Source organism: Cupressus sempervirens, chromosome 3 (assembly GCF_028749045.1).
Source record: "Cupressus sempervirens isolate cs-2001-9-10 chromosome 3, ASM2874904v1, whole genome shotgun sequence".
NCBI lineage: Eukaryota > Viridiplantae > Streptophyta > Pinopsida > Cupressales > Cupressaceae > Cupressus > Cupressus sempervirens.
The window spans coordinates 312,807,018-312,834,163 of record NC_143120.1 but is presented as its reverse complement, the minus strand read 5'-3'; the positions used below and the strand labels follow the sequence as shown (position 1 = coordinate 312,834,163).

Here is a 27,146-nt window from a genome sequence, read left to right as displayed (position 1 = left end):
GGACTCCCAACAGGGAAAAACCACTGTGTAATGCTGCTAGGATCTACTGTCCTAATCCAGCCTCACAAATCTGATACCAATTACAACTTTAAGGGCCCCAACCTATGCAGTCTCCAAAGCCCCTAGCACCAACTTTCTTCAATAATCTAAGCCCCAACTCAGACTTTCAGAGTCACCAATTCTAAATCATGAACAATCAAACTGAGAAATAACTCAGAACATCAAAGCTTATTTGTCTTTTTACAAACTGATCACAGTGCAATTCTGATATAATAGGACAATCTTGACCATATCTCTGTGAAATATCTTCGGACAGACTTCAAACTATATAGTTTGGAATATTACATCTGCACATTGAGGTCAGACTGAAATGAATTGATCATAATCGTCTGTAAGCTATGAACATTAACAGAAAGAATGATTTTGAAGAATCTCTGTTATGAATCTGGTCTGAATGTAATCTGAGAAAGTATTTCTAAAAACACAACTTAATAATCTCTAATAATCTGAATTCTGAAACACAGCTGCCTGAAGAACAACTTCTATGTAAATATCAGACCTTATACAGAATTAGATACACCAAAACAGAATACACACTTCACAAACACACACACACACACACACACACTTACACTTGAGTCTTTCTATCAAGTATGCTGCCTTTCCAAAACCCATTTCCCCTTTAGCGTCTGTACACTCATTTACATTTTTAAACATGAGTTTTTGTACAAAAACTCAGCATTATTCAACACATTCAATCATTATTAACCAGAGTTACCGGAAACTCCTCTGTCTCTCCTTGGGCACTTGTATCCCCGTATCCAATTTGGAAACGTATTCGATACTACCCAGATACACATTGAATGTTGTACCTATGTCTGCCTAGAAAAACTTGATTTTCCAACTGGGCCAAATACTACGGATTTGATTTTTTAAGAGACTTGGCATAACTTTTCCCAAATTAAATTTTAAAAACTTTATTAAAGCAATTTTTAAAAAAAATAGTATAAACAAAACCTGCACCAAATAGAAAGACATAAAATGTTTTCCTATTTCAGCAACCTGTTTTTTGGGTTATTTTCTAATGCAACTCTACTATGTTTACATATTGTAAAGTGTTAAAGTAACTTATAAATATTTGTAGCATTTATGTATCAATATTGCTTTCGAAGTAATGAAAATCTTCTATATTAACTTAAAAAACTGTGTTAAACACATGTTTACGTGAATTTTATTAATGTTGTGTCCAGCCATATCCATATTGGGGGTCTTAATAAATGGGTGTATCTGTAGTATGTACCCAATACCGTATTTGTATTTGTATCCATATCCGTATCCATGGAACTTTTTAATTAAATTCAAAATTCATTTACATAATCATTTGTCTCCTCCAATATCTTCAATGTAAATTGATGTTACTCTATGTTAATTTATAAATTTGGAGTGACCCAGCGATGATTTGGAATTGTTTCCAACTACCTTCGGTCATCTTCCGTCGGGTATGTAACAACTCCTTTTTATTAGCAAATAAACATTAGTCAAGACAAACTATTTTCAGTTTGTCAGTAACTCCTGTCCTTTTATGTTTAACCTGACAACCATTACAATTAACCCAAAATTGAGTGAAGCCCAATAATTAATCACATATACATACACCCTAATAGTCATGCTTTGTATATTGTTGCCGACCCCTTGTTTGCCACATGAAGTTACCAAGGACAATAATAGAAGATGTGCTGAATTCTGACTAAGTAAATCTCATTCCTTTTGTCATTGTTAAAATATTCATTTCCAGATTTTAACCGTATCATTCCTATCTTTTGTATTTTTTTTATTAGCTGATAGGCTATTTATGTGGGGATTGCCCACCCAAATTTTAGGTCTAAGGCTGGAAAGATGGAAAAATTGGCAAAAGCATCATTGCCAATTTTGTCGGAAACAACAGAATGGCTTGGGGGAAGTCTGCAGTAATATCCGGTTGATTCGCAGCAGAGATCAAAGATCCTGCCAGAAGATGAAGAGTTTGCCTTGGAACTTTCTTCTCCGCAATGGAAGCAGTTGTGGCTTACGATTGTGCTGCCATTTTCTTCTGAGCTTCAGGGAAAGACAAATTTTGCCCATTCCTCCACCATACAGAGTATTAGCCAATCATAACAGTGCAAAGACATTAATGAAATAAGATTTTCGAATGCAAGTGTTCTCATTATTTCAAACAATAAAATCTAATAACACCAATATTATCCAGGCAATTTCAAACTGTCAAGTGGTGAACATCGTAACATTATTATTTTTCTTGTGTAGTAGATCACTATCATAATTAATAAGACCATGATTCCCGTAATCCATCTTGAAACATTTAATTTCAGATCATACTTCTGTCATCAAAATAATAAAGAAAAAAATAAATTATATAGTATACAGTTTGTAATTTACACAGAAAATTAAATGTTTTACAGAGATACTCTACTCATATCTGAAAAAAGCCAAAAACTAGCACCTTTTAACAATTTTTATACGATAGTTATGTCTCTGCATGAATTGAGCAATGTAAAACTGAGCGATGATTTCCATAAATAGTCTCGAGACTGGGTTTCCACTCAGAAAGCTTCTGCTGTTGCCTTCCCATTGTTGACAAGAAAAAAGAAGAGACCGTATTAGCATAAGAGAAAGGACCAGTGCTTGGCAAAAACCTCAGCTTGAGTGGTGCCTTCTTGTGGGCGTTAGAAATTGCTTGACACACTGCAAGAAAAAACCTGAAAGTCTCCTCATGAAACAGGCAAGTTGCTCAGTGGTAGAGCAGATCATCAGCAGGATCTGTCCAAAACTTTCAACAGACATGTCATTGGCACTATTGAATATGCTGCCAATTTAAGTTTCAAGATAATCGCTATTAGGAATCAAAATTGAAAATGGTAAAAATTCAGCAGTTACACAAATATAATTCCTGTTACTTCAAGAGTCCTATAGAAAATAAGATTTTCCAGACCTTATCGAATTCTGTGATTGAAGGATATTCACAAAATTGATCTGCTGAAAAAGCCTTGGAATATTTCAAGAAATCTTAATTGGCAGGTGTAAAGCTGAACTCTCCAATCTTTGCCAGCTTCCTAATAGCCTGTGCCAAATGAGGGCTATGGGATAAGATGAAGACATGATGAAGGGTGCTCCCCTTAATGCCATAAACACATTATATAAACAAAGAAATAACAACAATTTGCGAGAACAAAATATGGGTTTCTTATTATTGCCGAAAATGCGGAATTACAAAATTCAAAATTACGATATGCTAACCCACATGGATGCTTTCATTACAGTAATCTGCAAGACAAAGCTGCTAACTATCACCTAGAGTTGTCCTTGACAATCTACAAACATCTCTTAAGTAGGCAATTTTATGCCACTCGAGAAGGTTCTAGACACTCAAACTTAATACCTAGGGTTGATAGACCCTAACAATACATATAGAGTCGGCCAAATACACCTTTGACATTTATTTTGGAAGTTTTGGTCGACCCAACTTCAGAAGGCCATAACTTCAAAACCGTTGCTCCGATTTTCTATCATAACCCCTTTTCAGAATCCTCAACTTCTGATCTATAGGTTTAGACATGTTGAGGCCTTCAAAATTGAGCCCAAAGTTTTTGTACAAAAAAGTTATACCAAAAATCTACAATAACTTCACTAATACTTATGATATGTCATTGACCCTCAACTGGAAGACTGATATGATTGAGATAAACCTCCACCTCTGAAATTAGGACATTCCGAGCTCATATGAATGACTTACTGAGTAGCAAGCCTCCACATACAACAACTTTGCATTAAGACAACCCTTATTCAAACAACTGAAATGAAATATTTTTGGTTGACGCAAGATTGTTCTTACACCTAGGATGCTCCTGCATCAAGACATCCATCACAACATGAAGGATAGAGGAATTTCGTCAGAGGTTGTAGTTCATACTACTCTGCAAGACATTGTATGCAAAATGTGAAAGCATTGACAAGAAACGTGATCTATTTAGAAATTGAGTCAAAGAAGTATGGCCTCATGGAATGCCCCAATTGCAAGATATGGAGATTTTTTTTTTTTTCTGATAAGGCCTAAGAAATCTTCAAGCCAATGATTTAGTAGTTGTAAGCTAGCAGCCTTCAGTCTTTTCGTGTGCATCAAAATAAGATCTTTGGAAGAGGATATGGAGATCCATTAAAGCGTAATGGAAGGTGACTTTTGTTAGTATGCAGAATGATCATTTCACCAGCACAATACAAACAACATTCCAATTTCATGGGCTTAGGGCTTTAAAATACTAAGCTCATAATTTGCTTCCTTAAATGCCTATTCAAACTAACTGATCAACGGCAATGTGGGAATTAGGTTGGTACAACTACAGGCTCCACGAATTCAAAGGCCTCTACCGAGTTATCCACCACTGACTTCCTCCTTTAGAATATAACTAAAATATAAGTATTATTGCATTAGTTATCACCATCCTCCCTATTGTTACAACATTTGTAGATCAAACTTCTTGAGAAGTATACATGAACTTTTTATTTATACCCTTAACAAGCTTGCTGCAATAGCCATATCCATTTTTGCTTCTAACAATTCCTATAACAGATGTTAACAAAATAAATCATCTTCATAAGTTGCTTAGTAGTCAAAAGACCTCGTGAGATTACCATATGCGCAATATAAGGAAAAAATTAATTTATGAAATAGATGTCTAAGGAGCTTGACATGAATGGTTGTCAAATAGGTACATGTTCCTTCATCAAATCTAAAATTTGTAGTGTTTAAGAATTTGGATGGTTGTTTTCTAATTTTTTTTTTAATAGAAGTTTGTCTGTTATCAGCATACCAACTATTTTTATTAATAGATATATGTCCCTTCATAGAATCTAAGATTTGTAGTCTTCAAGAATGGTTTTTTTGTAAATTTTTTTTTTTTTAATAGAAGTTTGTCTTTTATCAGTATACCAAAGCATTACAACTACACAAAATTCTCCCTTCTACAAAAGTATATATGGATGGCCATACCTTGTAAAGCATCCTAAGCATCCCTGCCACCTCCCATCTTGTGTCTCCATGTCACACTAGATGATGAAATAAGATGACAAAAAATATTGCAAAGGCATTAAAACTAGAATGTCAATAATAACATTTTAAAGAAAGACTTGATATTTGAGTAATTAATATATAATTATTTTTTAGAATATATATTATTAAATTTAAATAATAATCATCATGAACATTCTTTATGATTAAGCATTATATTTTTCTTTACTCTTATTTGCATTCCATTTGAAATACAACAATACTTTCCATTGAGTAATTTTTGTTTAAGATTGTCATTTACTTTTATTTTTATTCATACGATTTGCATTTTAGGTAATGTAAATAGATTGATAAAAAGTAACTAATTTATGAAATTGCATAAATCTTACTAGATTTAATGAAGTTAATATTTAGATATACTTTAAACACAGATTTCTTTGTAAATAATTTACAACTTTATCCCAATTAAGAATAGAAGGTAAACAACAACTCTATTTATAATAGGTGGTCAAAGTACTCAATTGTCCTATTGCAACTCTAATGCAATAACTATTCTATCTTTCCATTTTTCAATGCATAAGCTACTTTGTCATAGATTTTGAGCCACCATTGAATTTGATATGCAATAGTTATTCAAATTATATATTACTATGAGCCTAACTATTGCACCTTTTTTTGGTGCAAGTGCTAATAATAGACAACTGCTGAGTTTCTTTGTCGTGGCATAAATATATCTTACTGTTATGTGTCTTTTATCTGTGGGAAATGATGGCTCCTGTCTATTTTTTAGCCATCATTGATACAAACAAAAAAACTTCCATATATCAAGCCCAATGGTCACACAAAATAATGTTTTTCTATATCCAATGCTCACTCTTATTGGGCTGACAAGAAGGCAAACAGCTGACTCAGATAAAGATAACAGAGCTGCTGTTTTGTCATTATTGCTATTTTGTCTGTATTTGACTTTTCTTTATGTCTCCTTTTATATTTCTTCTTTACGTGGAGGCTGCTAAGAACATAGGGATCTCCCATTAATATTTTTCTCGTACAGATCTCGACATCAAACGTATGATAGTTTATTGTGATCTGTTTGGCATGGTCATTAAACATTTACAGCGATATAAGGATTTATCTTCATTACACATCATTAAACATCTTCATGTTTGTTTGTGACATTAATGACATTTATCCCAACAATCTCCCTCTGTCATTGATGACAAAATACGCAACTCTGATCACCAGAAAAAAATATACCACTGGCTGATCTACAACATAAATAACCTGCATATGTACCTGCAAAAACATCTGGAAACAACATCATCTGAGAACACAACATAACATCTGAAGGACACAACATTTTCTCCACCTGTGACATCAATGAGAAGGGTGTTAAGTTTCTGAGGATCGCTGCATATGTAATAGCACTGTTATAATGTCTGGTATGTCTTTTCCAACTGCAACCTCCACATATATTTTTAAGAGCGTGAGAGAATAGACATGTCCCTTCATGGGACATATCTGTTCATTATCATTAATTTTCTCTCATATATGTATATATATATATATATATATATATATATAATATCTCTTAATATAATATTATATATATATCTCATACATATCTTGATGTGATTTTTCCAAGTAAAACTACAAAACATCAACACTCCCTCTTAGCTAAGGAGGATAAACACATGACCATATATTACCTCAATGTAATATAAGAATATCTTCGATCAGAATATATTCAACATTTTGATATCACATTAGATATCACGAGTATTGGTCTTCCAGAATATCAACATTCAGTATTCACCAATTACTCAAAAGGGTTTGATATCACATCTGATATCATGAATGTTGGTCTCTTAGAATACATGATATTCACCATTTACTCAAAAATGTTTGATATCACATGATATCATGAATATTGGTCTCCCAGAATATCAATGATATTCACCAAATACTCTTTGAGTAATGGCCTTCCAAAATGTTTAGATGCAGGATATTCACCAAGTACTGTGAGTAATGGCTTTCAAGAACATCAAGTTGGTGATATTCACCAAGTACTCTGAGTAATGGCTTTCTAGAACATCAAATTGCATGATATTCACCAAGTACTCTGTGTAATGACCTTCTGGAATATCTAGTCACATAACATTCATCATATACTCAAAAAATGTTTATAAAGTATGTACACACGCATTCTCATTTTGCTTACCATATAAACATACACCATGCAAAGTATAATCTATTATGATCTGCATAGACAACGCAAGATATTCATCATAATAGAAAATTAAGTTATTATAAGATCATCACCTTTCAATAACTTCTGCAAATACAAGTGACATCATTTGGAAATTGTCACTTCCTCGTGATGTACATAGGGGTAGGCCCATTAAAATACATGGTCACAAGGTAAATTCATAAATCATAGTCCTTTTGATTGCTACAAATTATTGATCACTTGAGAATCCATCATGACATGGTTTACTCCCTCTGAATCAATATGATTGAGATCACCGAGGGTTGACTGAATCATATCCTTTATCTACTCCCTCTCTTTCAAGGTTGCCGAAATGTCAGCCTGCTCTAAATCTCAGTCTCTAAACATGGGAATTTTAAATAATTTTTGGTTACACCTATCTTTGAACTGACAATCATAAGATAAAATATTAGAGAGGCTCAATAACCATACAAACATATTGTCGTGATAGCCATATCTCATGACAACACATTTGTTTAATGGAGTGAAGATGTCCTTGTTTGGTTGTCTGACAAACCTTGTATGCTTTCACCATTGTTCCTTGCACTTGTATTTTGCGGGTGTTTGAATGAAACAAAATAATTAGACATCTTATAGGTATAGATGGAGTCTTCATTAGAGCTTGATAGTGTTTTTTAGATGCTTCATAAAACTTTCGACTTATGGTACATTGGATATTGACTCCATAGGGAACTAATTATTTCAATGATAGATATATTTTCAAGGCTTAGATAGCATCTTCGTATAAATTTTATTGAACTTGAAAAAAATCTGTAATGTTCATTGTCGATGTGGATAGCCTTGCGTGTAGACAACTGCAGATTCATGTCGAAGGTTACATTCTGAGAGACCCGAGATGAGTAGATAAGAACCAACCTTCATCCTAATGTTCATATTGTTTAGTTAATGTTATTGCTCCTCTATATTGCAGATACAGAATGTAGACAAAGTTGGTGATGAGATAGAGGAAATTCTCATTCCATATACATCGCATCATCGTTGTTAAAATATAGAACTCCTTCCATACATGCAATGACATGTAATATTCCACTAATAAAGAGCAAAATTAGGAGGGAATTCTATCAACAAAGAGAAATGGAATGCCTAACATAATATAGAGTTTTCTATCTAAAGCCTAAACGCTTGTCAATGTTAAGGGAAGACTAAGACATAGGTTGTGGATGGTCTGCAAATAAACATATTCAATTAAGAGACCTGCAATTTTGCCAAAGTATTTTGTGTCTAGGCTCATTGGAGAAGAAGGGATATCAGTCTTTAACTAGGCATGCTTCAATATATGCTTTGTCATAGTTTTATATCTATACACAATTGAGATGCTTTTAAATAGTTCCGCAAGTCCCTGTGAAGCTCACAGAGAATTTGTACCGGCGGCTATAGCACTACAATAGAAATTTTCATGTGGTCATATTGACTGTTTGCAAAGAGGGCTTTGTTGAGCATAACAAGGGCATCCTAATTATTTTAGTTGTTGACTGTTTGCAAAGAGGGATTTGTTCAGCACAACAAGGGCATAACATTGACTATTTGCAAGGAGGGCTTTGTCGAACACAAGAAGAGCTACTTAAGAAGTTGCTTGTACAATGTATCTGCATCCTTGTGTCCGCCCTTCAATAGTGTATCCACTCTAGACTTGAGCATGCTACTAATTTTCTTCTACACATCCATTAACTTACTTTTCTCCACTCTTTCTGCATTTACTCAAGCTCTCTCTGTGAATATTCTAGTGCTTCAATGGAAGTATAAAGATGCAGAGGTGACTGATCGTACTTGCTATTACAATCTAAATAATAAATATGTGGTGAATAAGTCACATTTGGTTGAAGGTTGTGGTCTCAACTCGTTATGGATCCTATAGAAGCCAAATCAACTAGCTCCCATACATAGTTATATTATCGCAATTGACCCCTATAACCTTCAAATTATGCAATTTCCTTCATTGTTAAATCTAATAGGAAACTTGGCTCTAATACCATGTTAAGTTTCTAAGGATCGCTGCAATTGTAATAGCACTGCCATAATGTTTGGTATGTCTTTTCCAACTGCAGCCTCCTTGTATATTTATAAGAGAGTGAGAGAATAGACATGTCCCTTAATGGGACATGTCTATTCATTATCATTAATTAAACTCTTATATATATATATATATATATATATATATATGTATATATATGATCTTACATATCTTGATGTAAATTATTTGAGTAAAGCTACAAAACATCAACAAAGGGGACAAACTGCATAAATTAAAAACAACAAATACTCCCGCTAAGTTCGACGTTTGCAATAATATTCATGGATTATACTATATCATTTATTATTAAGATGAATGTTTCTAATTTTATATCTTTTACTATCTAATATTTCATTATTATTATTCTTTAATAATGATATTATATTGATTAGTTATGTATTTACAAGAAAAGCATGTTTTTTCAATCAGTCACATTTGCATTGTACCTATATCAATTACGGATCATGACAGCCCACCCCTCTTAAAATTGCCCTCAAGCAATTATTATCATAATTTTCTCTGTTGAGCTAAGATCAATTTAAAACTATTTCATAGTGGTGTCAAAAAAAGTTATCATTTACTAAAAATTGTTCTAGATCAATCAAAATTAAGGTCATACATGCATGAAAACACTAAGCATCCACTCAAATGCTCAAGACACATTATTATCATAATTTTCTCTATTGAGCTAAGATCAATTTAAAACTATTTCATAGTGGTGTCAATAAAAGTTATCATCTACTAAAAAATGTTCTAGATCAATCAAAATTAAGGTCTTACATGCATGAAAACACTAAGCATACACTTAAATGCTCAACACATATAGTGTACACAAAATACATATAATACAGATAGCCCTTCTTATTGAGCATAATACATTCATTGGTTCATCATATTACAAGTTAACTGTGGAGGTTCCAAGAGCTCTAGAATAAGAGAGAATCATTGTTCTTATATAAAGATCCATCTATTTGTTATCTCTTTTTCTTTTGATTGATTGCTCTTAAGATTTGCTTTATCATACCTTATTTTCTTGCTTAGGTTTCCTTCAATTTCTTTTCCAAGTGTTGCTTCTATTTTGTGGACTCTCTCCTTCCTTCTATTAAGATAATATCTTATACTTTCTATAATAGTCAACTACTTGTCTGTAGTCCGTCTTTCAGTCTAGATAGGAATGTTTCCTATCCTGTCTCTAGTTTTGTTTCTAATTCCGTCTTCAGTCTATGTTGTTTCTTTTTAGAAACAACGTCCTTATAATTCTTTATAAGGAACACATTTGTTCCTCTGTTAATCAATCAATCATCCGGAAATCCGTTAATCTGTCAACTCTTCTTGAATCTTGTAACATGGTATCAGAGCCATGATAAGAAATTTTTCGAAAAATTTATAATTTCTTTTGAAATTATTTGCTAAATTTTTTGAAATTATTTCTAGGGATTTCTCTATAGCCTGTCCAAGATTTCTACTTTTTTGAGAAATTTATTTGTGCCCATCGAAGTTTCAGCTAGGGTTTATGAATCTGAAAATCGTGTCCATGCAAAACAAAAGCCGTTTTTATCTGCTCACGACTGGTAAAATCGTGCTTAGCAAATCATGTCTGATATTATTTTGTTTGCGGCTTGGAGTTTTTGTTTGGTCTATAAGTCGTGTCCGCAATAGCTAGGGTTTTTTTTTGAGTTTTGCACACCACGACAGTCGTCTCTGCTCGCAGCCTCCTGGTCTGCAAAATCTGTGCTTGTATCCTTGGGAAAGCTCGCAAATTTTTTTTGCAAATAGCGTCCAAATCACACGCGTTTGAAGCAACTTGCGTCCATATATTTTCAAGCTCATTTGACAGCAAAATCGTGATTGTAGGGTCAAGGATTAGTTCATTTTGTCTGCATTCTTCATCGTTTGCGCTCTCCTTGAAAAAAATCCACCATTTTTATCAAGAAATCTGAAGTTTTTTCAAGCTTTTTTCAGCCAGGGCCTTTTTTTTCGAAACCCTAATTTTTGGGGTCAGAAAATTTTTTTGTTTGTAGATTCTTGGTGGGTTTTTCGAGACCTCATCTGGGTCTTCATCAAAAATTTTTGGGTACCTCTTTTTCCGTGCCTCAATTTTCGAGCTGGCGGATTTACATTGTGACTGTAGATTCCTTTTGGGTTTTCTGTCTACTCTTCTGGGCAGTTGTCTTTTTTTTGGGTCAGCCTCAGCATTGCCTCGAACTTCGTGCAAATGGCATCTTTGACTAATCTGATGTTGGAGGGCAGTCTACGATTCAATGGCCACAATTATAATCATTGGAAGCAGCGCATGTTGACAATCTTCGAATATCGTTGTTTGGATGAGCTTGTTTTGGGCACAAAGACTCGTCCGATCTCCGACCAAGCAGAACATGACAAGTTTGATGATCGCAATCGAGAAGCTGTTATGCTTTTTAAGCTCTCTGTTATTGATGATCAACTACCGCAAATTCCTTCCAACAAGTCAGCTGCAGAAATCTGGAAATATCTGAAGGAGCTACATGAAACATCTGACAAAAGTTGGGGATTCTTTCTAAAGAATCAGTTGTTCTCCATTATGATGGATGAACGTATGTCCTTACAAGAGCATCTGACAAAGATTAAGGACATCCGCGATCAGCTCAAAGCTATTGGTCGGAAAATGGAGGAAGAGGATATGGTAGTCACCACTCTGAAAAGTCTACCAACATCCTATGAGCACTTCATAGAAACACTCATTACGTCAACTAATGTCGATTTGAAGTTTCCAGAATTATGCACCAAACTTCTGTAGTAGGATCTTTGGAAACAACAATTTGGCAGCAGTGCTTCTACAGCCTCCTCAGAGCAGGCATTTGCTGCAAAATCCTTTCAACAGAACATTGGCAACCATCAGTCTTCTCAAGCTTCCCAATTTCAACAGAACATTGGCAACCATCAGTCTTCTTAGCCTTCCCAGCATCAACCTTCTGCTCAATCCTTGGATGGCTCTACGAAGCAAAATGTACAGTGTAATTACTGTCACAAGTTCGGCCATATGAAATTCGAGTGCCGAAAATGTTTGGCTGCCCAAGCAAGGCAAAATGCTTCCCAGCCAACAACACAAGTTGTCGAGCTTCCTGATCAAGGCGAAGTTGCATTTTTCGCCTTCTGAATCTGTTTTTGTTTTTTCTGGGTTTGTTGATTTTCTCCTCAAAAATCATTTCAAGTTGTCTGTAATACGCAAGGTTGCGTGAGATTTTTGGTTTTATCGTTTTTTCCACAAAAATGAAGTTTTGTAATTGCAACCTATTTGAGTCATAGCACTCTTTTGGCAAAGCTTCTTGGTTTCAGCATTCTGTAGATCTAGGGAGGGTCTTAGTTATCACAGAATGTTCCGACATCTGTACGTTGACCATTAAGGGAGGGTATTAAGATAATATCTTATACTTTCTATAATAGTCAACTACTTCTCTGTAGTCCGTCTTTCGGTCTAGATAGGAATGTTTCCTATCTTGTCTCTTTTGTCTTCAGTCCAGATAGGAATGTTTCCTATCCTATCTCTAGTTTTGTTTCTAATTCCGTCTTCAGTCTATGTTGTTTTTTTTAGAAACAACGTCGTTGTAATTCTTTATAAGGAACACATTTGTTCCTCTGTTAATCAATCAATCATCCGGAAATCCATTAATCTGTCAACTCTTCTTGAATCTTGTAACATCTTCCACCTCTATGCTCTGGTTCACATTTTTCTTTACATCTAAAACACCACTTTTTCTATCAGATTCTCTTTTGTGGAAAATTTTCCCTTGTGCCTAGAGTTCTTGGCATTTGAAGTATAAATTCTTTTTCTTAAGTTCATCTTTGAACATCAAAACCCTGTCATGCCTAGTTTTTGTATGTTTTTTTGCGACTTTGATATTTGTAGATGATGTTTCTAAACTTAAAGGCTATTTCAATAGCGTAGTTGGTTTAAAAGTAGTCACCATTCCCTCTATTGATTATTTTAGACCATCCACAAATATATAATTTTATTTCTCCTCATCTAGCCCTATGACTCATGCTGAGATTCTTTGCAACCTATGAACGTATCCACTCATCATCACTATTTTCTTTTGTAGAGTAAATTCTTTAAAATCCTTTTGGGGATGTTTACTATTACAATAATAGATAGTTTCTATTATCTCTATTTTTTATTTAATGGTCATCTATTGTAATCTCTTGTAAATATTAGAATGTTTCTAATATTTAGTTTTCTATTTCTAGAATAGAATGTTTCTATTCTTTACCATTGTTTCTTAAGGAAACATCGTTCAGTGTCTTGTATAAATTGATCTCTTGATCGTTGTTAATATCAAGCAAATATTTTCCAATTATTACGTAATATGGTATTAGAGCCACTTCTTTAAATTTTTTCGAAAATCATAATTTCTTTTCTAAAAATATCATATCCTATTTTTGAAATTATTTTCATGCATATTTGCTTCCAAAGCCTTTGGTTCGACTAGGGTTTTCCTCCAAAAATTTTTGTAGCATTTTGTCTGTAACTCCCACGATTTTTTTCTCTCTTCAAACTCGCGCCCTTCTATACGCAACTAGTGCAACTGAATCCTTTGAAAAGTGAGGGTTATTGTCTGCTGTTCACGTTGAGGTCTGTTGGGCGCATTTTTCTGTAGCTCACCCCCAAATTTTTATGCCACTCGCGTCCAAATTTCTCTGAAAATTATGCGTATGTTTTTTGGCCCGTTTTTCCACTTTTTAAAAAAAAGAGTGGTCATTTTTTGCCTATTTGGAGGTGTTTAGGGTTTTTACAAACCTTTGGTCTTGATTCATGCCCAAAATTTGCTATTTTTTCTGTTGAATCCACCATTTTTCTAGTCCAGTTCTGCAATTGTTTTGTCCAAATCCACCATTATTTGGAGTTTTGTTTGCAGCTGGCCAGGGTTTTGCTTGAAACTCTAATTTTCCGTACTGGATTCGAAACAATTTTACATATTCTTCGTGGGTTTTTCGAGAGCTCAACTGGGTTGTCAGATTTTTTTGGGTGCCTTGATTTTCATACCTCCATTTTCAAGCTAGTAGATACATAATCCGACAACATATTCTTTCTGGGTTTTTCGAGCTCTCTTCTGTGCACCTCTTCATTTTTTCTGGATCTTCCACTTTTTTGCCTCGAAGTACGTGCCTTCACATTTTTACACATTTTCATTGAAAAACGTGCTATGGAATCTTTGACTAATATTTTGCTCAAGGGAAATCAAAAGTTCAATGGTCGCAATTATGGCATGTGAAATAAGTAGATGCTAACCATCTTCGAATATTGATAAGGTGGTTCTGGGAATGGCAACTTGACCTACTCAACCTGGTTCTGATCTAAACAATCTAGTTCGCAACCCACAATGACAGTACAGAGCACGCTTGAGTAGACATAATCTGCCTTTTATGCCTTTTGACAACTTTGTGCTTTGGGTAGATTAACTATTAAGGGAGGGTATTACAATAATGGATAGTTTCTATTATCTTTGTTTAGTATCTAATGGTTATCTATCGTAACCTCTTGTAACCTCCTGTTAATATTAAAATGTTTCTAATATTTTGTTTTCTATTTCTAGGATAGAATGTTTCTATTTTTTACCATCCTTTCTTAAGGAAACATTGTTCGGTCTCTTGTATAAATTGATCTCTTGATCACTATTAATATCAAACAAATATTTTCCACTTACTTCATAATATTGTCAAACTATTTAATTAGTTTTTGTGAGAATTCTTCATAAGAGGTTATGTTTTTGTACCCTTGGGTGTGGACATCATGGTGCCACCAATCGTGGGCTGCGTCTTCCAAGTGTAGGATGGAAAATTGAATTACATTTTGTTCTGCCAGGGGATTGAGGGTCATGTAAGTGTTTAATTATTGCATTCCAAGTCCTTATTAGGTTGTTCCTTTTCTCTCCTAGGAGCTTTTGATCTCTTTGCTTCACAATATTCTCTGAAGGATACACTTCACCCTATTTCAGGATTTAATTTTGAGTAAGCGTCTGCTAATTCTTTTGTGCTGCTAGAGAGATGATTGTTCCCCTCTTCCTCTCTCAGTGTATTCCTTCATGGTAGGAAGGATGGGTTTTTTATTCTTGGTTTGGATGTCCTGTTATTTTTCGAATGATCTGTATTAATGTCCCTTCCACTAGGATGTGATCTAAGATCATTGATTGAAGCATTCATGTTTTTTAAGGCTTCCATGAGGAGTTGGGCTCTTTCATTTTGTTCCATTAATGACTTGGTTTTGATTTCCATGAATGAGCTTGTCTCTTCACTGATTAGTTCACCCATTGTTTTATTTGATTTTGGGTTAGATTTTGTTACTAATTTCCTCCTCTCTTTCTAATGCCCTTTGAGCTCTTTGGCATTAACTATTTTCCATAGGTTGGCAAGAAAGGTGGTCTAAAACCATTTGTATTGTCCCCTACTTGGAGGTTGTCAATTTACAATATGTAATGAACATTATTATGCATCTAGATATAATTTATGTTAAGAAACAATGAATAATTCACAACAAATTTAAGCCCAATTTTGTCTTCTCACTTAAACATACCAACCGTAAGGAGGATAGGAGTTTCCATGTCACAAGGCTCTTGACACCAGTCTACAAATAGGTTTCCTCAAGGCATTGGGACTGCATGTTCTTACCCATCTTGGGATTTCCTCAAGGCATTGGAAATGCATATCCTTACCCATCTTGGAATTATCCTATCTTGCAAGGATATACTCCACCTCTTGCAAATTGATGGAAACCCATTCTCTTAAGGGGTTATAGTAAGTGATTATGGAATAGGTTACAAATATTCTAATTCCTTTGTATTACAATTATATATTCGTAAACATACATCCATATAAATCTAATCGCTATTATTATGAGATATATATTTCTAGATTTGCGTACATTAATATCTCTCTCTGTAATATACTGAATTATATCTATATACATTTGCAATTCCAAGATTATGATCATATATATATATATAGTCTTCTATTGATTATAGCTTGAAAACCTACAAGGCATCACATCAAAATCATAGTTTGAAATGTCTAGACGATGATTCCAACCTCATACAATAGAATAAGATACAAGTATCAATATCCATAGTTACAAAAAGTTACAGGCTCAGTTAAACAACATTAGAAAGTGAAAGACCATCTCTTATTCGTGGATGGTGGCCTGCCAACCACTGGTGCTTTGAATATTTCTGTATTTGGATCCTCTGGTGGTAGAACATTAGGTATAATTTGGGGGAGATTGGGTCCTACAGGGTGCTCATATGTGAATCCAGCATAGGGGAGTGTGAATTGTTTAGTTGACCTTGATTGCCTTAGATGCCAATGGTTGTTAGAGATGCCAAGAGTAATCATGTGGGAAGAGGAAATTGAAGAGGTCTGGGAGTCGGTGGAATGGATTGCAGGGTTACCAATTTTGGCTTGCATATCTGATCTCTTTCCAATGGTGTAGCCATATGCAACCTCCTTTCTATCATTTCCACTTTTCCATCCCTCAACAATTTAAGAAACTTGTGTTCTTTCAATTTGAGGATGCTTGTGACTTGTATAGAAATGTTAGAATATACGAGCCTCCATAGAGACTAATTAGATTCCTCACCTTCCCATTAAAGACACCATCATTTCTAAATTTCTTGATATTGTAAATCAATAGAGTAGAAAACATAGACCAAAATGTATTACTAAATTTATTGTTACTCGTAATTGTTCTAGAGTTCACATGTTCAAAATGAAATTTGTTGTTTAAAACCTTGCCAGAAATACCTTAGTTCTCTCTGGCAAAATATATTAAAATAACACATGATGAATAGATTCAAAACATCTATGGATAGAGAAAATATTTGGTTTCCTATTAGGTTTCTTGAAAGGTATATGTCACATGTTATACAAATACTTGTTCCAGGAAGGTTGCTTGATGTTAACCTTCCACTTGGTATCAAGAAGATCAATGATTTCAAGTTTATGGGTGAGCAAAGTATTGGTTTTCTTAGCCAATTTAGTCCTCTTTTATTCTCACTAGGGCAATATGTTGTGCATTCATGTGTTTTAGGTTAGGAGATTTGGTATCAAGACCAAAGTCAGGTGTTTGTGCTTGGGGAGATCTTTGAGCTTTGAAAGGACAAAATTTCCAATGTGGGGAGGAGGAAAAGGGCGATCAAATCTGGACTTAAGAGCATCCAGAGAAGCTTTAATCTTATCTTAGTTCTCCAATTGCAAAGGAGGTAAGGGAGGGATGGGTAAACTATTCACAACAGCAAGGGAAGCTTTTTGTTCCAAAGACAGAGAAAGTTTGCCATGAGTGTTTGCAAAAGAATCTTTTGTTATGGGGACCACTGGGAGCCTTTTGTTCAACAAGGGACAACTTTTCCTTTTATGGCCATTCCTCCTACACAAGTAACACATGTTGATACCTCCAAGAAAGGTAATAGGACAGCGAATTGGATGGTCTTTGAAATCAAACCAGATATTTTCACCGAGCTCGAGGTCAGGGTTGATTGAGACTAAAACCCTTGCATTTGAATTAGGGGTAAGGGTGTTTGATTTATCAACCCTAAGGACTTTACCAATAGGGTCGAGTACTTGCAAAATCTAATATAAGATAAGATAAATTTATTAATTTTCAACAACAGACCACAAAGGGGGTCTAGTGAACTATAAGCATATAAACATGGGAAATGCCAACAACAGGAGCACCAAACGGTGTTCACAAAAAGAATAAGCAAGAAAATAAAAGAATTTTAGAGAAAAGACTAGAGGTGCTTCTTGGTCGAGAAGAAGTCTAGTGTGTTACATCCCAATTTTCGACCTAATCTAAAATGTTCACATAACCATTGAGGTTCACATGAAGTCAGTTGATAGTTAAATTTGTCATAATCTTGTGAAATGGTAAGATGGTTAGTTGTTATTATTTCATGTGAAGATAACATGCTAGTTGATTATTTATTACGAATTCATGGAATTGAAAAGGCAGTTAGCCGTTATGATTATTTATGATTAAATAACTTGTTATGGTAATATGATTTAATCGCGGAGAATTTCTTTGTAGGAAGCACGTTGAAGGGGTGGAAACATTGTCAGAAAGAATTGGGCACATGAGCATTATTACAATAATAGATAAGACGTCTATTATTAGTTAATGGTTATCTTGTAAATATCTTTAGCTTTAGTTTGCTTTCGTTTTTTGCTTTCTCTGGAATAGAATGTTTCTATTCTTTACAATCGTTTGCTAAGGAAACATCGTCTCTTCCTTTTGTATAAATTGACCTTTCGGTCTCTGTTATTAATAAGCAAGTATTTACCAATTACCTTGTAATATGGTATCAGAGCTAAATACTTAAATATTTTCGGAAAAATTTATAATTTCTTCTTGAAATTATTTGTTTAAATTTTTCCAAAATTATTTCAGCTAATTTCTCCAAAACCCATCTAGGGTTTTTCTGCTTGGAGAAATTCCCGAATTACGGGTCTGCAAATCGCGTGGAAATCGTGGCCATTTTTTAAAGACTCACGTTTTTGGGGTGAAAATCTGCATGTTTCTGTATCAAATCTTCATGCTCTTAGCCGTCTCAGTCTGTCATCGTGCTCTGGGAAGCAGATTCGACCGCTTTTCATCAAGAAATCTGAAGTTTTTTCAAGCTTTTTTCAGCTAGGGCCGTTTTTTTTCGAAACCCTAATTTTTGGGGTCGAAATTTTTTTTTGTTTGCAGATTCTTGGTGGGTTTTTCGAGAGCTCAACAGGGTTGTCCGTTTTTTCTAGGTGCCTCGATTTTTGTGCCTTGATTTTCGAGCCAGCGGATTCAGAAAACGACAGCAAATTCCTTTTGGGTTTTTCGAGCTCTCTTTTGGGTCATTCTCTGATTCTTCTGGGTCTTCCGTATTTTTGCCTCGAAGAACGTGCCTTCATAGATTTTCACAATTTTTCATTGAAAAACGTGCCATGGCATCTCTGACAAATATTCTGCTCGAGCATAATTCCAAATTCAATGGTCGCAATTATGGAACCTGGAAGCAGCGCATCATCGCAATCTTCGAATATCGAAACACCGATCAACTTGTTCTGGGTGTTAAGCAGCGTCCGACTTCTCCGGGTCCTGATCAAGATACATGGGATCTGAACAATCGAGAGGCCGAAATCTGGACACATCTAAAAGGTCTTCATGAGACTTCCGACAAGAGCAGAGCCTTCTTTCTGAAAAACACTCTGTTTTCTATTGTCATGGATGAGCGCATCTCGCTCCAGGCACACCTGAATCGGATTCAGGAAATCCGTGATTAGTTACTTGCCATCGGTCGCAAGATGGAGGAAGAGGATATTGTGGTAATCACTCTTCGGAGTTTACCAAATTCCTATGAGCATTTTATCGAGACTCTCAACATCACATCTACTGGTGTTGATCTAAAGTTCACTGATCTCTGCACCCTGCTACTTCAGCAAGATCAGTGGAAACAACAATTCGGTAGCAGCTCCAGTTCCACCTCCACTGAGCAAGCCTTTGCTGCGAAATCCTTTCAGAAGGATAAGGGCAAGTTTCAGCAACCATCTCAGCAGAAGTCTTCTGCTCCAGCATCCGATGGTACCAAAAAGAAGAACATTCAATGCAACTATTGCCACAAGTATGGTCACATGAAGGTTGCATGTCGGAAATGCTTAGCTGCCCAGTTTAAGCAATCAGGTTCGCAACCCAAAGCGAACAGTGTAGAGCACACTGAGCAGGTGGAATCTGCCTTTTATGCCTTCATGGCTAAAAGACCCGCAGATCATGTACAGTCATCTGCCTGGTACATTGATTCAGGTGCCTCTCGACATTTCACTCACCGCAAAGACTGGTTTACTGACTACCAGCCTTATTCAGATTCTGTTATCTTTCGTGGTGGAGAAGAGTACACGGTTGTTGGTAAAGGCAACATTCAAATTCAGTCTGTTGGGAGGAAGCTCATATTCCTTGATGTGTACTACGTTCCAGGGATGGAACTAAATCTACTCTCGGTCAGTCAGTTGCTGCGACATTCTCCACACTTGGCAGTCACCTTCAGTTCACATCAGTGCACCATCACTGATCGGGCGACTAAGTCTACTATTGCAGTTGGTCTTGAGGATCATGGTCTTTTCAGACTTACTGATTCTAGTGATTCTCAGGACTTAGCTATGGCTGCTCGGCGATCTTCCATCAGCTCACTTTGGCATCAGCGATATGAGCACTTAAATGTGCATTATCTCTCACAACTTGCTCGGGATGAGCTTGTTCTTGGTTTGCCAGAGATTCAAACCCAACACCTTGGAGTTTGTGACGCATGTCAGGCTGGGAAGCAACATCGCACACCTTTCCCCAGTGGCGATTCTTGGCGAGCTTCTCAAGTACTTCAGCTTGTTCATGCTGATATTTGCGGCCCTATGGCCACTCCTTCTGTTCTTGGGTACAAGTATTTTTTGTTGTTTGTAGATGATTTCAGTAGAAAAATGTGGGTGTATTTCCTTAAAAAGAAATCCGATGCATTTATTGTATTTCAGAAGTTTAAACCCTTAGTTGAAAAAGAGTCTGGGAAATCTATTATTACTCTGAGATCAGACAATGGGGGGGAATTTTGTTCTAATGTTTTCTCCAGCTTCTTGGATACACATGGCATCCAACGCCAGTTCACCACACCCCACATGCCACAACAGAACAGTGTAGTTGAACGTCGGAACAGGACAATCACCGAGATGGCTCGTTCCATGCTCGAACATAGACATGTTCCGAAGTGTTTTTGGGCAGAAGCAGTTAACACTGCAGTTTATCTGTTGAATCGGTCACCCACAGTGGCAGTCAAAAGTAAAACTCCGGAAGAGGCCTGGTCAGGTCGCAAGCCCAGAATCAGTCACCTGAAGGTTTTTGGCTCTCTTGCTTTTGTTTGGATCCCTGATGCTTCACGCACCAAGTTGGATGCCAAGAGTCAGAAACTGATGCTTGTTGGATATAGCAGTCTTCACAAAGCCTACCGCCTTATTGATGTTGAGACATCTCGTCTCATATACAACCGCGATGTAGTCTTTGATGAGCAGCGAGGACCATTCATGCCTGTTTCTCCTGTTCCTGATCCAACAGACCAGCCTATGCAGGTTCATGATTTGGGAGTTCGGCTTCCATTAGGTCCACCTGATGGGAGGGCTCCAGTAGCTCCTACAGCTCCAGTCCTGCCAGTGATACCTGTATAGCCACCTCCGGCTTCTCCTGCAGGATCACCTCGTTTTGAAGATGCTTCACCTGAGTTTGATCCAGATTCTTCTGATCAGGATCCTACTGATCAAGCATCTCCTAGTACTACTGTTGGTCATTCTCCTCTCCGGCCTAAGTGGTGGGCTAAGACACTTGTTGATCTTCATGATGATGAGCTCATTGATGGGAGAAGTACTCGGAAAAAGAGCAAAACTATAGATTCTGTTAACTTTGCTCTTATGGCCAACATTCACAGTGTGTTTGAACCTCAAACATATTCCGAGGCTAAAGGAATTCCAGAGTGGGAACAGGCCATGCAATCTGAACGCCAGAGCCTGCTGAAGAACAACACTTGGGTCCTTTCTGATCTTCCCCCAGGGAAGAAACCCATTAGCTGCAAATGGGTCTACAAAATCAAATACAAATCAGATGGTACTTTGGATAAGTACAAAGCTCGTTTAGTGGCAAAGGGCTTTTCTCAGCATCAGGGCATTGATTATGAGGAGACCTTTGCTCCTACTGCAAAGATGAGCACCATCAGATTAGTCTTAGCCATGGCAGCACAGTTTGGCTGGAAGGTCCATCAGATGGACGTAAAGAGTGCTTTCCTGAATGGTGATCTCCATGAAGAGGTCTACATGACGCAGCCTCCTGGTTTCAAGGTTGCTAGTAAAGACCATCAGGTTCTTAGATTGGTAAAAGCTCTCTATGGTTTGAAGCAGCCCCTCGGGCATGGTACATCAAGATTGATACGTACCTCAGTGATCAAGGCTTCAAGAGGAGTTCTTCAGACTCAAATCTGTACATCAAGACTACTGACAGTGACATCATCCTTCTGGTTATCTATGTGGATGATCTGATCATCACTGGCAGTTCGGCATCTTTGATTCAGGGAATCAACCAACACTTATGCCAGTCTTTTGATATGACTGACCTTGGGCTCATGCATTATTGCTTAGGTGTTGAAGTTTGGCAACAGTCTTCTGGTATATTCATCTCTCAGTCCAAATATGCCAGAGCCTTGTTAAACAAATTTCGAATGCAGGATTGCAAACCTGCATCTACACCTATGGAGAAAGGTCTCAAGTTATCAGCCAAGTCTGATTCTCCTTTCGTTGATGATACTACGTATAGGCAACTAGTAGGCAGCCTCATCTACCTATCTGCTACTAGGCCTGATATCAGCTTCGCAGTCAGCTATATTTCACGCTTTATGACAGCTCCTAAGGCTGATCATTGGATGGCAGCAAAGCGTGTGCTTCGTTATGTGAAGGGCACTTCTGATTATGGACTTCTGTATTCTCGGAGTTCTAATCCTAAACTCAGTGGGTTCACAGATTTAGATTGGGCAGGTTCTGTTGATGATAAAAAGTCAACATCTGGATATGTGTTCAGTTTGGGATCCGGTGCAGTCACATGGACCAGCAAGAAGCAGCAGGCAGTTTCTCTCTCTTCTACAGAGGCTGAATATAGAGGGACTGTTAAGGCAGGATGTGAAGCTGTCTGGCTTCGTCGGATGCTTGGGGATATGCAGATGTCACCAGCAGGACCGACTACTCTGTTTGTTGATAACGAAGGTGTTATCAAGTTAGCACGGAATCCAGTCTTCCATGAACGAACCAAGCATGTGGATGTTCATTGTCATTACATACGACAGCTAGTTGAAGACGGGACTATAGATCTGCAGTATGTTCCTAACTCAGATCAGACTGCAGACATTCTCACCAAGCCTCTTGGTCCTGATAAGTTTGTCAAATTCAAAGGACAGCTTGGTGTGTTAGATAGATTAACCATTAAGGGAGGGTATTACAATAATAGATAAGACGTCTATTATTAGTTAATGGTTATCTTGTAAATATCTTTAGCTTTAGTTTGCTTTCGTTTTTTGCTTTCTCTGGAATAGAATGTTTCTATTCTTTACGATCGTTTGCTAAGGAAACATTGTCTCTTCCTTTTGTATAAATTGACCTTTCGGTCTCTGTTATTGATAAGCAAGTATTTACCAATTACCTTGTAATAAGCATCACCATCACTGGGCAAATGGGTATGAATTGTGAATCACCATGGTTGAGGACCTAGCGACTTGAACATCAAGATACAATCGATGGAACTGCATGAGCTACTAAATAAACAGTTAAAATATTAATTATTTTAATTAAAAAATAATAAGTACCTTAAAGGTTTTTGATTGATATTTTCTCCATATTATTATAATATATACCTATGTACGTACACACAGATATAAGAATAAAGTGACACCATAATATTATTTTCTTTATAATAAAATGATGCCACATCATAAGTATATCTACGTGCATGTAAATAAGTATAAACCATAATTACTTTCAATTTTTAACTTTCAAATCTTTTTCCATCTTTTTATTCATTTTTTCTTACTTGAAACCGATCGAAATACTTGGCATTTTTATTTGGTGTTCAAGAGCCAAGATATTCTTTTTATGTTATGGCTTCTTGGAAGCCAAGGAGACACATTACCTTTTTATTTAAGAAGTCGAGAGAGAGGTAGAGGAGATATATCATTTTCCAAGCACTTGATTACTATATTTTCCAAGCATCCGACTTCTATCTACCATCCGATATCTTTGCAATACCATCTGATATATCTCTACGTCTATTGCCAATCTCTTTTCTGCTTTATATAAATCTTCCTGCTGAAAACGTGACATGTTTTGTACTGGTTTTCGACATCTGAAGATCATTTCAAGGAAGAGTCGAATCACAGAGTCTAACAAAACATCGTCTTTTCTTCCATATTATATCAGGGAATGTGGTAAACCGAAACCCAAGTATTGCTATATGTTTTCTTTATCAATTGATATTACATTTTAATTATTCAACAGTAAGCTATATAGTTTACAACATGACGCAAATCATTTTGCTTAACATCATAGGATTGACCTTCTCTATTTTAGTTCGTTTATCGCAAATAAAAGTCAAGAAACCATGTTATGAAATCAAGATATATTTATGCCGTTGGAATTAGAATCAATTGATATTTTCTACAACTTTTGAAGAACACATTCTTCAAATCATAAATTGTGATAAGCTAGAACATATATTAGACATGAAATAGTTGAGAATCAATAGAAAGAGTTGGTTGCTCTGAGATTCAAACACCTGAGACTCACCCGGCTGTATAGCCAAGGAAAAGGGTGAAGAGGTGAGAGAAAGGAATCTGCAATAACATGAAACAAAATCAGATGTGACATAACAATGTTTATTATTTTTGAAAAGGGATCATTTAATAGCTCATGCATGATCATGTTTATTGTTTTCTCCTATTGTCAAGTCGAGTGGTGTGATTAGAGACCGGGATGCTTAGTGGCTGACAAAGTGTTCCATGTCTATTTTGGGTAAGGGGGGCCTTTCTAGTTCAAGAAAGTGTGGGGATAAGTTTAAGGTCCGTGGTTGGGAGGTCAAGCTTCTAACAATGTTTCCCCTCTCCACAAGATGTCAGATGTGCATTAGATAAAGATAAGCTATGCATTCAAATGTTTGTTGGAAAAAGGTATTTTTACTTTTATGATGTATATTCAAGTAGAAGGTAAGATTAATTGAGTTGTATCATCGTTACAGTTATTTCTTTAAATGAAAGCAACTTTTATCGTCAATATAATTGGCAACCAGTTAGATTAGTTAATCTTCTAATTGAACGTGGAATATATTTATTTGCGAGAGATAGATTTTTCTAATGGATTGTTATTTCAGTCTTTCATTTATAAGAATAATGATTATGAGCATATCTTCTAATCTTATGTTATTGCCATAGCTAAGCAATCAGAAGGAAAGGAATGATATAGTGGTATTGATGCCCCAATGATACAGTGGTATCTGATGCCCTAAATGATCCAATGGTAATCGATGCCCTAAATGATATAGTGGTATCTGAAGCCCTAAATGATACAGTGGTATCTGAAGCCCTAAATGATCCAGTGGTAATTGATGCTCTAATCGATATAGTGGTATGTGGTGCCCTAAATGATATAGTGGTATTTAATGGTAATCGTCATTTGATATTGATATTTGTGGACTAATCTGGGTGATCACATAAGAATCTCTACATTGATTTTCGGTTCGAATTCCATGGTATATAGATTTTAATTTCCATAGTAAATTTATTGGTAGTGTTTTCAGATGTTAGTTATGAGTTTTCCGTTTAAGTAATTGTAACTATTAATCTCATTCACATGAACATAACTGATATAACTATCTTCCTATGAAAGTGAAGTGATAACTGTATTTCTTAGTTGTTAATTAAGACCGGGGAAAAGAGGATGTTACATAGTGGAAGTGTGGCACTGCTACCGAGCATACCCACAATGAGATCTCACAAACTTGGTGTGATTGGATGTAGAAGTGCTAAGTGGCTACTTCATGCCGTAGGCCTCAATCGTGGGTGGAAGAATGAAGTGATAAGCTAGTTAGAAGTTTGACTGAAAGGGAATGTGATCTGTAAAGTGTGATCATAGAGTTGTGTAGCCTCCTGGAGGTAGAGAGAAAGACACTGCTAGTCAATGTATCTAAAGAAAGCTGAAAGGGATCTACACTGTTTGAACAGACCATGGAACCTCCCCTTGACCTTGTAGTAGATTGGGTGACAAAAGATGAAATGGGTCTTCGATTCAACCTTTGCTAAGGCGCAAAGGCATCAAATCTGATCAGCTTTGTCAATCTGATGGTCAATTTGAATATGTAATGGTGGGAGTTGACCCTAAAGCACCTAGGGCATGATAAAGCCAAAACATCATTGTGAAGATCATTCATGGACAAAGGGATAGTGCGGAAATCACAAGAGCCGACCTTCCAAAATTGTCTGTCAACCACTTGTTTTTGGGACGTAGGGTTACAAAAAAAGATTGAAAAGAGCCTTTCGAACTTTGGATCTGGTTCGAACTTTGGTTTAGACAAGGTCCTCTTTTTTGCCAGCGGGTACGATTGGGTCTAAAACTAGTTGGAACCCGGGCGAACTAAGTTGGGAAAATCGAACCAAGTTCGAACCCATTGTTTATTGGGGCCTCACGGACGGCTAAAAACAGAATGTTTTTGCAAAATTTAATACTATTTTGGCATCTACAACCTAAAAGGTTGTTATAAATTGCTTTTGGTGGGCCTCTCATTGTCATTTTATGTTCCCAAAGAGTTTACTTTTCTTAAGGAAGAGCACATAAGCGGTTGGGCAAGAATCCGACTGTGCAAGGAGGGGTTCGAAGATTGATTTGTGGGTGTTCTTCAAGTGTTTGTGCCTCATTCCTACACATTTGCAAGCTTACAATGGTTGGAAGTGGTAAGTTCTTGTTCCATTTGCTTTTGCTTTTGTTTTGGTTTTTTTATTTTTTCATTTCTCTTTCATTCTTCATAAGATCTTTCCGTTTTTTTCAGAAATTTTCATTTTCTTGCATATAAATTATAAAATGAACATGTATCTAATTTCTTGCCATAGGAAAAGGAACCGAAATGACATCTATCTCTTCATTAGTAGGCAATACTGAATAAAGAATACAACCCCACTCCGATTCTCCTCTATTGAAGTATGTAGATATTATAAAACCCCTTCTAGGAGGTGGTG

General features: G+C 36.1%; 1 protein-coding gene across 3 annotated transcripts in view; it reads left to right on the top strand.

Annotated features, from left to right (window-relative positions):
• The window catches only part of LOC149566238 (Nucleotide/sugar transporter family protein), a 162,149-nt gene that overhangs the window by 124,286 nt on the left and 10,717 nt on the right, over positions 1 to 27,146 (top strand). The window lies entirely within an intron of this gene.